The 16,044-nt window shown below is 33.4% G+C and overlaps 1 protein-coding gene across 1 annotated transcript in view; it reads right to left on the reverse strand.

The window, feature by feature from the left end:
* Positions 1 to 16,044, reverse strand: part of LOC139846664 (uncharacterized) — an 88,277-nt gene that overhangs the window by 34,219 nt on the left and 38,014 nt on the right. The gene's annotated exons all lie outside the window — the stretch shown is intronic.

A 16,044-nucleotide genomic window follows, 5' to 3' on the forward strand; every position in this document is an offset into this window, starting at 1 on the left:
TTAAAAAATGTTCTTAAAAAAATACAAATGTCACCCAATTCACCTGTTTCAATGAGATACATTTATAATAACCATGTTTTTGATATTACGGATGATTATGAAGACTTTCAAGAGTTCTTACAATATGCAATTGTAAATGCTCCGATTGATATTTATGTTGTTGAGAAAGTACAAATGAATCTACCACAACGAAACCCAGAAACACACGTACCACAACGAAACCAAGAAACACACCAACCAAAACGAAACCCAGAAACACTCCAACCACAACCAGACCCAGAAACACACTCAACACAAGTCACTGAACCAAACCTTCATAATTTAGAAGCGGAAGAGCCTGAAATGCCGCCTCCAAACACTGAAGAGTTTGATATGTTTAACTATGGTGTTGAAAACGTATGTAAAATTAAAGAAGGAGACCACCCGTTTGAGATATCTGTTGTCGCATCTAGTGATTCAGATGGAGAAAAAGACGAAGACGAAGACGAAGACGAAGAAGATCAATATGAAGAAGAAAAGCAAGATTTATTCTGGAATATGCCACCTCTATTGAGTCAGCAAGAGCAACAGCCTGAATTTACGACTCAAACACCTACCACGTATAGGCTATCAGATTCAATTAAAGTTCGTCAAACTTTTTTGAACAAGGCCGAGTTCATAAACACTCTATTTACAAAATGTCTTGAAGAAAACTTCCAAATTAAGCCTGTAAAGACGGACAAATCTCGATACACCGCTAATTGTGTGTTGCCAAACTATGAATGGAAAATTAGTGCTTACAAAATACGGAACACTGAAAACTTTATGGTAAAGAAATTGCATGACGTACACACATGCTCACGCACACTAATTATGGGAAACAATAAACATGCTACCGAAAAGGTGTTGGGTAGTATGCTTGTGGATTCTTTCAAGTCTGCAAACCGAGAATACAAAGCAAATGATATGAAATGTCCCGTTCTTATTGATTAAAAACGTTCCATATTAATTGATTTCGTTGCGAGGTTTTGACCTCTATATGAGACGTTTTTCAAAGACTGCATTCATTTTAAAACAAACCATAACCTTTATTTTATCAATAAAGGTTTAAAAAGCTTTACGTAGATTATCAAATAATGATAATCTAAAATATCCTGTTTACACACGACCATTACATAATGGTTTACAATACAAATATGTTACAACAAAATAAGTTTCTTGAATGCAGTTTTTACACAATATCATACAAGCATGGACTCCAAATCTTGTCCTTATTTAAGTATGCGACAGCGGAAGCTCTTAATAATGACCTGAGAATAAACATGCTTAAAACGTCAACAAAAATGTTGGTGAGTTATAGGTTTAACCTATATATATCAAATCGTAACAATAGACCACAAGATTTCATATTTCAATACACATCCCATACATAGAGATAAAAATCATTCATATGGTGAACACCTAGTAACCGACATTAACAAGATGCATATATATAAGAATATCCCCATCATTCCGGGACACCCTTCGGATATGATATAAATTTCGAAGTACTAAAGCATCCGGTACTTTGGATGGGTTTGTTAGGCCCAATAGATCTATCTTTAGGATTCGCGTCAATTAGGGTGTCTGTTCCCTAATTCTTAGATTACCAGACTTAATAAAAAGGGGCATATTCAATTTCGATAATTCAACCATAGAATGTAGTTTCACGTACTTGTTTCTATTTTGTAAATCATTTATAAAACCTGCATGTATTCTCATCCCAAAAATATTAGATTTTAAAAGTGGGACTATAACTCACTTTCACAGATTTTTACTTCGTCGGGAAGTAAGACTTGGCCACTGGTTGATTCACGAACCTATAACAATATATACATATATATCAAAGTATGTTCAAAATATATTTACAACACTTTTAATATATTTTGATGTTTTAAGTTTATTAAGTCAGCTGTCCTCGTTAGTAACCTACAACTAGTTGTCCACAGTTATATATACAGAAATAAATCGATAAATATTATCTTGAATCAATCCACGACCTAGTGTATACGTATCTCAGTATTGATCACAACTCAAACTATACATATTTTGGAATCAACCTCAACCCTGTATAGCTAACTCCAACATTCACATATAGAGTGTCTATGGTTGTTCCGAAATATATATAGATGTGTCGACATGATAGGTCGAAACATTGTATACGTGTCTATGGTATCTCAAGATTACATAATATATAATACAAGTTGATTAAGTTATGGTTGGAATATATTTGTTACCAATTTTCACGTAGCTAAAATGAGAAAAATTATCCAATCTTGTTTTACCCATAACTTCTTCATTTTAAATCCGTTTTGAGTGAATCAAATTGCTATGGTTTCATATTGAACTATATTTTATGAATCTAAACAGAAAAAGTATAGGTTTATATTCGGAAAAATAAGTTACAAGTCGTTTTTGTAAAGGTAGTCATTTCAGTCGAAAGAACGACGTCTAGATGACCATTTTAGAAAACATACTTCCACTTTGAGTTTAACCATAATTTTTGGATATAGTTTCATGTTCATAATAAAAATCATTTTCTCAGAATAACAACTTTTAAATCAAAGTTTATCATAGTTTTTAATTAACTAACCCAAAACAGCCCGCGGCGTTACTACGACGGCGTAAATCCGGTTTTACGGTGTTTTTCGTGTTTCCAGGTTTTAAATCATTAAGTTAGCATATCATATAGATATAGAACATGTGTTTAGTTGATTTTAAAAGTCAAGTTAGAAGGATTAACTTTTGTTTGCGAACAAGTTTAGAATTAACTAAACTATGTTCTAGTGATTACAAGTTTAAACCTTCGAATAAGATAGCTTTATATGTATGAATCGAATGATGTTATGAACATCATTACTACCTTAAGTTCCTTGGATAAACCTACTGGAAAAGAAAAAAATGGATCTAGCTTCAACGGATCCTTGGATGGCTCGAAGTTCTTGAAGCAGAATCATGACACGAAAACAAGTTCAAGTAAGATCATCACTTGAAATAAGATTGTTATAGTTATAGAAATTGAACCAAAGTTTGAATATGATTATTACCTTGTATTAGAATGATAACCTACTGTAAGAAACAAAGATTTCTTGAGGTTGGATGATCACCTTACAAGATTGGAAGTGAGCTAGCAAACTTGAAAGTATTCTTGATTTTTTGAAACTAGAACTTTTGGAATTTATGAAGAACACTTAGAACTTGAAGATAGAACTTGAGAGAGATCAATTAGATGAAGAAAATTGAAGAATGAAAGTGTTTGTAGGTGTTTTTGGTCGTTGGTGTATGGATTAGATATAAAGGATATGTAATTTTGTTTTCATGTAAATAAGTCATGAATGATTACTCATATTTTTGTAATTTTATGAGATATTTCATGCTAGTTGCCAAATGATGGCTCCCACATGTGTTAGGTGACTCACATGGGCTGCTAAGAGCTGATCATTGGAGTGTATATACCAATAGTACATACATCTAAAAGCTGTGTATTGTACGAGTACGAATACGGATGCATACGAGTAGAATTGTTGATGAAACTGAACGAGGATGTAATTGTAAGCATTTTTGTTAAGTAGAAGTATTTTGATAAGTGTCTTGAAGTCTTTCAAAAGTGTATGAATACATATTAAAACACTACATGTATATACATTTTAACTGAGTCATTAAGTCATCGTTAGCCGTTACATGTAAGTGTTGTTTTGAAACCTTTAGGTTAACGATCTTGTTAAATGTTGTTAACCCAATGTTTATAATATCAAATGAGATTTTAAATTATTATATTATCATGATATTATGATGTACGAATATCTCTTAATATGATATATATACATTAAATGTCGTTACAACGATAATCGTTACATATATGTCTCGTTTCAAAATCATTAAGTTAGTAGTCTTGTTTTTACATATGTAGTTCATTATTAATATACTTAATGATATGTTTACTTATCATAATATCATGTTAACTATATATATAACCATATATATGTCATCATATAGTTTTTACAAGTTTTAACGTTCGTGAATCACCGGTCAACTTGGGTGGTCAATTGTCTATATGAAACATATTTCAATTAATCAAGTCTTAAAAAGTTTGATTGCTTAACATGTTGGAAATATTTAATCATGTAAATATCAATCTCAATTAATATATATAAACATGGAAAAGTTCGGGTCACTACAGTACCTACCCGTTAAATAAATTTCGTCCCGAAATTTTAAGCTGTTGAAGGTGTTGACGAATCTTCTGGAAATAGATGCGGATATTTCTTCTTCATCTGATCTTCACGCTCCCAGGTGAACTCGGGTCCTCTACGAGCATTCCATCGAACCTTAACAATTGGTATCTTGTTTTGCTTAAGTCTTTTAACCTCACGATTCATTATTTCGACGGGTTCTTCGATGAATTGAAGTTTTTCGTTGATTTGGATTTCATCTAACGGAATAGTGAGATCTTCTTTAGCAAAACATTTCTTCAAATTCGAGACGTGTAAAGTGTTATGTACAGCCGCGAGTTGTTGAGGTAACTCAAGTCGGTAAGCTACTGGTCCGACACGATCAATAATCTTGAATGGTCCAATATACCTTGGATTTAATTTCCCTCGTTTACCAAATCGAACAACGCCTTTCCAAGGTGCAACTTTAAGCATGACCATCTCTCCAATTTCAAATTCTATATCTTTTCTTTTAATGTCAGCGTAGCTCTTTTGTCGACTTTGGGCGGTTTTCAACCGTTGTTGAATTTGGATGATCTTCTCGGTAGTTTCTTGTATAATCTCTGGACCCGTAATCTGTCTATCCCCCACTTCACTCCAACAAATCAGAGACCTGCACTTTCTACCATAAAGTGCTTCAAACGGCGCCATCTCAATGCTTGAATGGTAGCTGTTGTTGTAGGAAAATTCTGTTAACGGTAGATGTCGATCCCAACTGTTTCCGAAATCAATAACACATGCTCGTAGCATGTCTTCAAGCGTTTGTATCGTCCTTTCGCTCTGCCCATCAGTTTGTGGATGATAGGTAGTACTCATGTCTAGACGAGTTCCTAATGCTTGCTGTAATGTCTGCCAGAATCTTGAAATAAATCTGCCATCCCTATCAGAGATTATAGAGATTGGTATTCCATGTCTGGAGACGACTTCCTTCAAATACAGTCGTGCTAACTTCTCCATCTTGTCATCTTCTCTTATTGGCAGGAAGTGTGCTGATTTGGTGAGACGATCAACTACTACCCAAATAGTATCAAAACCACTTGCAGTCCTTGGCAATTTAGTGATGAAATCCATGGTAATGTTTTCCCATTTCCATTCTGGGATTTCGGGTTGTTGAAGTAGACCTGATGGTTTCTGATGCTCAGCTTTGACCTTAGAACACGTCAAACATTCTCCTACGTATTTAGCAACATCGGCTTTCATACCCGGCCACCAAAAATGTTTCTTGAGATCCTTGTACATCTTCCCCGTTCCAGGATGTATTGAGTATCTGGTTTTATGAGCTTCTCTAAGTACCATTTCTCTCATATCTCCAAATTTTGGTACCCAAATCCTTTCAGCCCTATACCGGATTCCGTCTTCCCGAATATTAAGATGCTTCTCCGATCCTTTGGGTATTTCATCCTTTAAATTTCCCTCTTTTAAAACTCCTTGTTGCGCCTCCTTTATTTGAGTAGTAATGTTATTATGAATCATTATATTCATAGATTTTACTCGAATGGGTTCTCTGTCCTTCCTGCTCAAGGCATCGGCTACCACATTTGCCTTTCCCGGGTGGTAACGAATCTCAAAGTTGTAATCATTCAATAATTCAATCCACCTACGCTGCCTCATATTCAGTTGTTTCTGATTAAATATGTGTTGAAGACTTTTGTGGTCGGTATATATAATACTTTTGACCCCATATAAGTAGTGCCTCCAAGTCTTTAATGCAAAAACAACCGCGCCTAATTCCAAATCATGCGTCGTATAATTTTGTTCGTGAATCTTCAATTGTCTAGATGCATAATGTGACGACTCCGTCAAAACACTTAACGGCTCCGTCACTTGGTCCCACAGCTTGATCGAAAATCTATATGAATTTAATAAAACAACCTTGCATTCTTTATTTAAAAATGATTTCCTATAAAGGAAATCTACTAAAATGTATAAGTTTAGAAAAACTATACAATAATACTTTAACCAAAAGTTGACCAAAATAAAGTCAACAAACAACCACTTTTTAATGTAACAAAATAGAATACAAGTTAATGTTTAACAAAAGCTGCCATCATAAATATGCAGACTCTCTAAGCACAGCGGAAGCAATCAATCATGAACCTGAGAATAAAACATGCGAGTAACTGTCAACAAAAATGTTGAGTGAATTATAGGTTTAATATTGCAAACAATATTTAATTTAAACAATAAAAATTTATGTTTGAAAACATAAAAACTCCTTTTTGAACCACCAAATTATATGCTAGAAAACATATAATAAAACATTATTCCATTTTCTGTGAGCCACCTGGTAACCACTTAACCATTTATTTACCCTTGCCAAATACAATAAATAATATACACCGAACAAGTGTATCTACAACAAAATACGAAGTACTAAACATTCCGATTATAAATTGCTAGCGCGACTAGCTCGAAATGGGGTTGTCAAACCCGATAGATCTATCCATAGGATTCGCGTTCACCAGTAGAAACCAGTGATTACAATTACCAGATTAGGGAATATTTTTGTTCGACTCACAATAAATAATTTAAACCAACTTCCACTTGTGTCCAAAATATAAAATAAATTGCATGTATTCTCATCCCAAAAGATTTAAAATAGAAAAATGGGACTATAACTCACCTTAATAGCAACTGAAGAAATCTCACAAACAAGCGAACAACAAATAAAGTAAAGTGATCAAGAAAGATCACAACGCCGACCTATAAATAAAGCAGGCTGATATAAATAACTAACTTAGGTCAAGTCTTAGTATGATAGCTATTGTACATGTTGCAAGTAGACATAGAATAACACTCGGCAAGCATCGGTTTGACTGGAACAGCATACGGACACACACTTTCTATTTTTAGAAAGTTTCTATTTTTAGCAGGTTTCCATTTTTGGAAAGTTTTCTATTTTAGGAAAGTTTCTATTTTTGGAAAGTTTCTATTTTTGAAAAGTTTCTATTTTTGGAAAGTTTCCAAATTTAGAAAGTTCTATTTTTAGAAAGTTTTGAAGTTAGGAAAGTTTCCTTATTTAGAAAGTCAACAGAAGTCAACTGAAAGTCAAAGTCAACCGAAAGTCAACTCAAAAGTCAACCTTGGTCAAACATAGTCAACATTAATTTGAAAAGTGTAAGTTATAATAATAACATAGGTTATAATGTTTATTAAAGTCAAAAGTGTATAATTATGTCTTAACATAAGTTTAATTAAATAAAAATGAATTATTAAAGTTTAGATAAGTTTAAATGATATAATTAATATAACATAAGTATTTAATTAATTAATTAAATATTAGTCATAATATAAGTATTATTAATTAATAATAAATTTTAAATCATATCATAAGTATTATTAATTAATAATGAATTATTAATCATATCATAAATTTCTAATTATACTTATTAAATCATAAGTATTTAATAATTAAATAATAACTAAGTCTTATAATAATTAAATAATTATTTAATCCTTATTATAAGTCCTATAATAATAATAATCTCATAATATAAGTTTAATACTTATCATAAGTATTTTTCATTAATAATAAAAGTATTATTAATCATAAGTTTAATTAAAATGTTAATTAAATCATAAGTCATAATTAAATGATATAATAAATATATATCATAAGTCTTAAATAATAATAATTACTTCTTATATCATAAGTAATTAATCAATAATGAAAATCATTATTTTTCTCATAAGTTTTAATATTTAACCATAAGTTTTAATCAAAAGTTCATCGGGTCGTATCTTGAGCCCCGGGTGTCGGTTTTCGGCGAGCCTTACATATATCTCCGCCTAAGAAAACTACCCGACACTTTGGTACACTCAAGAACACACCAAGAACAGCCCACAAGTCGTGATATACAGCCAATACACTACTTGGAACTTTAATTCAATCAAAAACGTGTTTTAGACGTAACGGGTGATTCGTGGCTTGGATTGAGATGACCCGAACATGAAAGTTCGCCCCACCATCAGTTCTAACACACTAACACACCCTAAAGTCACCAAATATGGTCACAAAGTTGGACCAAACCTGGTTCATACCAAAATCACATTTCAATCTTAACAAAATACCACTTTGATCATAATTAGGGTTCCGAGAATCGAAACGACATGAATCCGGAGTCTAAAATTAACGTATTGATGAGAGGAACTCATCTAGATACTTTATTTTAACATTTATATCAGTCATCATATCAGAAACACACGAAAAAGCTGCTGTACAGAATTTTACAAACCGAAAACATGTGATTATGAGTACATCTATGCATACAAACACCATTACAATAATCCACAAACATCATACTACTAAATAATCATAAAAATACAGAAAATAAATGAAAAATCAAAAGTTCTAGGGTTAGGGTTTATACCCTAATCAATAATCAATGGATGTTATCGCGTAGAGGAGATTGAGAGGAACGCGTTGGTGTTAATCAATCCTTGATCCAAGCTTTAAAATTAATTGATGATGATGATGTTGGTGGTGGAAGTGGCGACGGCTCAAGGGAGCAAAAGGGGAGGAAGAGAGCAAATATCTAAAATTAGGTTTGATAAAATTAGGAATAAAATGTAAAAATGAGGAGTATTGCAAAAATGAATGGGGTATACCCCCCCTCCTTGACAATTTCGGCCAAGAACTGAATGGGGTGGGCCCCATAGTGGCCCAATTTGATAAATGACAAAATCCTAGTGGCCCGAACGCCCGAACGAAACCCGAAACGCGAAAACGCCGCTACGCGATTGATTTTTCGAAGAGATAATAAATACGCGACGAATAAAATATATAAACACTATATATAATCATATGACATCAAAATATCATATTTAAAATAATTAGGACTTAAAAATTCCAAAAGTTCGACCGTTGGTTTGAAAACCGAAAAGATTCGCCGGATAGAAATCCGCGACACGTAGAAACGTACAATTAAAGATATGAATACAAATATTCATATAACACATAATAATTAATATATTATTACAAAAATAATAATATAGGTCATAGAAATGACGTGGCACGAAAAATAATTAACGGTCGTTAAATAATTAACGGCAAAAGATAACGGAAAAAGTAGGGTCGTTACAGTACCTTCCCGTTACGGAAATTTCGTCCCGAAATTTAAGCAGGTGCAGGGGTTTCCTCGGCATCTGGGAACAAATGCGGTTACTTCTGCTTCATCTGACCTTCACGCTCCCAAGTGAATCGGGACCGCGTCCGGTGTTCCATCTAACTCGAACAATAGGAATTTTACTCTGCTTAAGAGTCTTTACCTCTCGGTCCATAATTTCAACAGGTTCTTCAATAAAATAAAGTTGCTTATCAATATGAAGTTCATCAAAAAGAATAGTTTCATTGGCCTCGGCCAAACACTTCTTTAAATTCGATACATGAAAAACGTCACGAATAGCACTGAGTTCTTGTGGCAATTTCAAACGATAAGCCACTGGTCCAACTCTCTCAATAATCCCAAAAGGTCCAACAAATCGAGGATTCAACTTTCCCCTTTTACCAAAACGTACCACACCCTTCCAAGGTGAAACTTTCAACATAACACGATCACCGACCTGAAAGTCGATATCGTTCCTTCTCTTATCAGCATAACTCTTTTGCCTACTCCTGGCAGTTCTCAATCTTTCCTTAATCTGTGCAATCTTCTCGGTAGTCTCGTGAATGATCTCTGGTCATGTGAGTTGAGCATCCCCAACCTCATTCCAACAGACAGGAGACCTACACTTTCTACCATACAGAGCTTCAAATGGTGTGGCTTTAATACTTGCATGATAACTGCTGTTATAAGAAAACTCATCCAGCGGCAAATATTTATCCCACCCATTTCCAAAATCAATAACACACGCTCTTAACATGTTTTCTACATTTGAATGGTCCTTTCACTCTGACCATCCGTCTGTGGATGATAAGCGGTGCTCATATCCAATTTAGTTCCTAGAGCACCTTGTTAGGACTGCCTAAGTCCAACATAATCGATACGGGAACACCATGTCTCGAAATAATCTCCTTCAAATACAAACGAGTAAACTTCTTCATTGAATATGTTTCCTTAATTGGCAAGAAAAGAGTTGACTTAGCGAGTCGGTAACAATCACCCAAATGGTATCATAACCACCCACAACTCCCGGTAATACCTTCCCACTTCCACTCGGGAATTTCAGGTTGCACCAAAAGTCCAGACGGTTTTTGATGTTCAGCTTTAACCTTAGCGCAGGTCAAACACTTAGCCACATACGTAGCCACATCAGCTTTCAAATTAGGCCACCAATACAGCTCCTTAAGATCATGATACATCTTTCCTGAACCAGGATGAATAGAGTACCTAGACTTATGAGCCTCATCTAAAACAAGTTTTCGTAGATCACCAAACTTCGGAACCCAAAGGCATCCCGCAAAATACCGAGTACCATCGGTTTGTACCTCTAACTGTTTACTCAAGCCTCGGACCTTCCCGTTACAAAATTTTCCTCCTTCAAGGCTTCTTATTGTGCCTCAAGGATCTGCCTAGCGAGGTTTGTTTGAATTGTCATATTCAAGGCCCTAAACCTGCGAGGTTCAGCCCTTTCTTTACGACTTAATGCATCAGCCACATCATTGGCCTTTCCCGAATGATATAAAAGTTCGCAATCATAATCATTTAACGTCTCAACCCATCTTCGTTGCCTCATATTTAACTATTTCTGATCAAGAATATGTTGAAGACTTTTGTGATCAGTGTACAATGTACCTTTGACCCCATATAGATAATGTCTGCAAATCTTAAGCGCAAACACAACAGCTCTCAACTCTAAATCATGGGTTACGTAATTCTGCTCGTGAATCTTCAACTGACGTGACGCGTACGCAATAACTTTCTTTCGTTGCATCAAAACACAACCAAAGTCTTGACACGAAGCATCACAATAGATAACAAAATCATCATTACCCTCAGGTAGTGATAATATCGGTGCAGAAGTTAACTTCTTCTTCAGAGTTTGGAAAGCAGACTCTTGTTCACTCTTCCACTCGTACTTCTTCCCCTTATGCGTTAAAGCAGTCAGAGGTTTCGCTACTCGTGAAAAATCTTGAATGAACCTTCTATAATAGCCTGCTAATCCTAGAAACTGGCGAATCTGAGTAGGAGTTTTCGGAACTTCCCACTTTTCAATCGCCTCAATCTTAGCAGAATCAACTTGTATTCCCTATTTACTAACAATATGTCCCAGGAAATTGAACTTCTCTTAACCAGAAAGCACACTTAGAGAACTTAGCGTACAACTCTTCTTTCCTCAATAGATCAAGCACTAACTTCAAATGTTCTTCGCCCTTCATCACTCTTAGAATAAATAAGGATGTGGTCGATGAAAACAGTAACGAATTTGTCCAGATAGGGTCTACACACACGGTTCATGAGGTCCATGAACACAACAGGTGCATTTGTCAATCTGAACGGCATAACAAGAAATTCAAAGTGACTATAACGGGTACAGAAAGCGGTTTTCAGAATATCAGTTTCTTTAGCGCGTAATTGGTGATAACCGGAACGAAGATCAATCTTATAATAAACGGACGAACCTTGAAGTTGATCGAACAGATCATCAATTCTCGGAAGAGGGTAACGGTTTTTAACAGTAAGCTCGTTCAATTCACGATAATCAATACACAAACGAAATGAACCATCTTTCTTCTCAACGAACAAAACGGGAGCTCCCCAAGGGGACGAACTGGGACGGATGAAATAAAGTTGCAATAATGAAGGAAGAAATAAATATGGAGTAGTCACATCGGTGGCATAGATATTTAAGGCAATTCTCTCAAAGGAGTTAACGAGGATCATGGACTCCAAAGTAAATTTTCATTATATTTTCGAAAGGAAGACGTATGAAAGGTGTGATAATTCAACGAGAGTGAACTTCCTTGTACAATGAGCGAGGAAGTCTAGGATTCATCCATATTCTTAAATTTATGTGCGGATGAAAAGAACGCGAATCATGGGTTATAAAGAATGGCCGACTCCAGGTGAGATGAATCTCCAAAAATAATTTCGTGCACCCTAAAGTATCGAATCCTAGGATTGATGTTTACGAGGGTGTTGCGGTTGACAGCGAAAATTGAGAGTAGAAACTCCTCAAACGGTCTAGAGTAATATATATCCATGATACCCATTATAACAACAGTTGGGGTAGAAACCCACCTAGCGCCTTTTCTACAATAAGGTGACCATCGAGTGTACCCCAGAAACTTGATTTAGCGGTCTGCGTTTCGGCCATGTCCAACCATAAGAGGGAAAATTCTATGAGCGCAAAGACTTTCCAACAAATTTTATAAAACCGGCATCCAAACTGGTGTAAGAATTTCTATCAATGGACTTAATGGTAAATTTTCATCCTTAAACGGAGGATGAGAAGAAATGTGATCCAAACACTCTGTAGAGTAATGCGAAAATTCTAATGTAATCAATCAAAGAAGTTTTGAAAAAGCTTTAAACGTCTAATGTAACCCCATAAATGGAACGAAGCTCTTAGTAAATTTAGAAGTATGTACAACGTGTACCATTTTACGTAAATCAATTTGAGTTAACTAGACAACTCAATAAGAGTGGTTTTAAAATAATTTTGAAGGTATAAATTAGTGTATACTAGCCAAAATAGGTAAGGGTAAATTTGTCCATTTGAATTCATACGTACATATATGATTTTATAAATAGTATACATGACAAAGTATTTCATTACTTCTATTCGCCCATAAATCTCGTGAGAACCACCCAATTACACAAATGTGTAAAATTTTTAATGAAAAGCAGGGTATCCGCATCACAGAGGTTACGAGTTGAAGTAAGATTGATAAGGCTAAAAAGGAACATATATTTCATAGCATTATCCCCCAAGAAAGACAAGATTTTAGTTGCAATTGTTCCATTTTCAAGTGATATTCGTTTATATTAAATAAGTGCGAAGACAAAAGGCAGATTCGACAAATTGAAGACAAAAAGGTCCAAAAAGCTCAAAAGTACAAGGTACAATTAAAAAGGTTCAAATTATTGATGAAGAACGTCTAAAAATGACAAGAGTACAAGTTACAAAACGCAAAGTACACGATATAAAATAGTACGCAAGGACGTTCGAAAATCCGGAACCGGGACATGAGTCAACTCTCAACGCTCGACGCAACGGTGTAAAAATTACGAGTCAACTATGCACAAGAATAAAATATAATATTTAAATAATTCATAATAAGAATAATATTAAATAATAAAAAGTTGTTAATTTAGCATAGTTCAGGGGTCGTAAATGAAAATTCAATTTCATATTTTGCCTATAAAAGGCGATGATTATCGATCAATTTAAAAGCACACCTTTTTCTATCTTTTTCTTATTTATCAATATCAATTATCAATATCTATATTCTATATCTCTATCATAATGTTAACTTAATAAGATATAACAATAATCTTAATTTTAATTTTAAATTATGATAATAATAAGATTTATGATAGAGATCGTTTGAGTGTGTAAGTCGAAATTCTGTCCGTGTAACGCTACGCTATTTTTAATCATTGTAAGTTATGTTCAACCTTTTTAAATTAATGTATCGTAACTAAGTTATTATTATGCTTATTTGAGCCGAAGTAATCGTGATGTTGGGCTAAAATATTAAGAAGGGGTTATTGAACTTTGGACCATAATTAAGGTTTGGGCAAAAGACCGACACTTGTGAAAATTGAACTATTGACTATTAATAGATGGGGGGTATTGTCTAATTGAGTGACAACTCATTGGAGTCTGTCGAACCTATCTTCAAATTAATTAACCTAATAATTAATAATGATTATGGTTGTCCTATTTAGTGATGTTCATATGGAATCTGTTATAATCATTTAATTAATCAATTGAGTTGGGTAATTGATTATTCATTCTGATCAAGTGGATGAATTAATATTCATAAACTAATTAAAACAGGGGTGGATTACATACAGTGATAACTGGTGTAATTGTTGACAGAAGTGATAACTGCGTCACAGTTTAAATCCTTAATCAGTTGGAATATTTGACTTCGGGTATAAGGGTAATTTGACGAGGATACTCGCACTTTATTTTTATGACCGATGGACTATTATGGACAAAAACCAGATAGACGTATCAAATAAACCAGGACAAAGGACAATTAACCCATGGTAATAAATTAAAATCAACACGTCAAACATCATGATTACGGAAGTTTAAATAAGCATAATTCTTTTATTATATTTCTCATCGTATCTTTATTTACTGTCATTTTATTACTCGCAATTTTATTTACTGTCATTTTATTTATTGTCATTATTTTACGCACTTTAATTATCGTCATTTATCTTTACGCTTAAAATATAGAATCGACAAACCGGTCATTAAACGGTAAAACCCCCCTTTTATAATAATATTACTACTTATATAATTATATATATTTTGTATAAATATAGTTAAAAACATAGTAAGTATCACCAGCTTCCTGTGGAACGAACCGGACTTACTAAAAACTACACTACTCTACGATTAGGTACACTGCCTATAGTGTTGTAGCAAAGTTTAGGTATATCCCATCCGTAAATTAATAAAACCTGTGTCATATTTTGTAGTATTTTGTATTAAAAATAATACTATTTCGTACCCTCACGCTACATCACCAAGTTTTTGGCGCCTCTGCCGGGGAGCGCTAAAACGCTATATTTTTAATTATAATAATATTGAAATAAAATATAATAATATAATAATATTGAAATAGAATATAATAATATAATAATATTGAAATAGAATATAATAATATAATAATATTTTAGAATATATTTTGAATCGTAAAAGTTTTAAAAAGTCGTATTTATTAAATACTTCAGGGGTATATTATGTAAATTGTAATTAATAATTTCTATCATGTCGCTTTTATGTGAATAGTAAATTAATTAATTTCTTTTCATTTACTATTCATGAATAGTAAATGAATAAAAAAAAAAAGTTTTGAAAAAAAATAATAATTATAAAAAAAATTATTAATTTGTAAAAAAAAAAAATCGTTTTTAAAAAAAAAAAAAAAAAAAAACGTAAACGTAAAAAAAAAAAACAAAAACGTAAAAAAAGAAAAAAAAACGTAAAAAAAAAAAAATTATTTTAAGTTTTATTACCTTTAGATTTTTAGACTCAGTCACAACTTTTAGTATTAAGTTTAGTTTTGCCATAGTTATTTTCATTTTTAGATTTTTAGGCTTTGCCGTAAAATCCCTTAAGTGCTTATTCCTTAGACTAAGTTTTAGGTGCTTTAGAATTTTGCGACGCCATTTTTCGCGCTATTTTCTTATTTTTATTTTTCGACGCGTTTACCTATGTATCAATTACAATTCCAATTAGTGATCTTCATTTGTAGCTTTAATTTTAAGATAGTGATCGTTATAAGGTTGGATTAACCGCGTGTTTACAAACCACTCTTCGTCTTTTTCATTTTTCGACACTTTTCGACGCGCACTCTTTTTCTCTCTTATTTCTCGCCATTCTAGTTTTTAGGACTTAGATTTTTTTCTACTTCTTCTCTAAATTTCTTAAAATTACGAAAATTTATTTTAAGTGGTTAAATTGATAGACATCAAAATTTTCTGGTTCGTAGTAATAGTTGGATTTGTACGTGGACCGGGTTATTGGAGCCAAACAGTACTCAATTATATTGAGACCAAACGAATCGTGCCCCTCTGCTGCATCTTTTGGCTATTCGAAACGTGGGCAAAATCAGAAAAGTCTATTGATTGGATAACTTATTATAATTTTTCTTTCCTTTTAAAAACTAATAGGATATTCAGTGAATGCA

The sequence above is a fragment of the Rutidosis leptorrhynchoides genome, chromosome 5 (genome assembly GCF_046630445.1).
Source record: "Rutidosis leptorrhynchoides isolate AG116_Rl617_1_P2 chromosome 5, CSIRO_AGI_Rlap_v1, whole genome shotgun sequence".
Classification (NCBI taxonomy): Eukaryota; Viridiplantae; Streptophyta; class Magnoliopsida; order Asterales; family Asteraceae; genus Rutidosis; species Rutidosis leptorrhynchoides.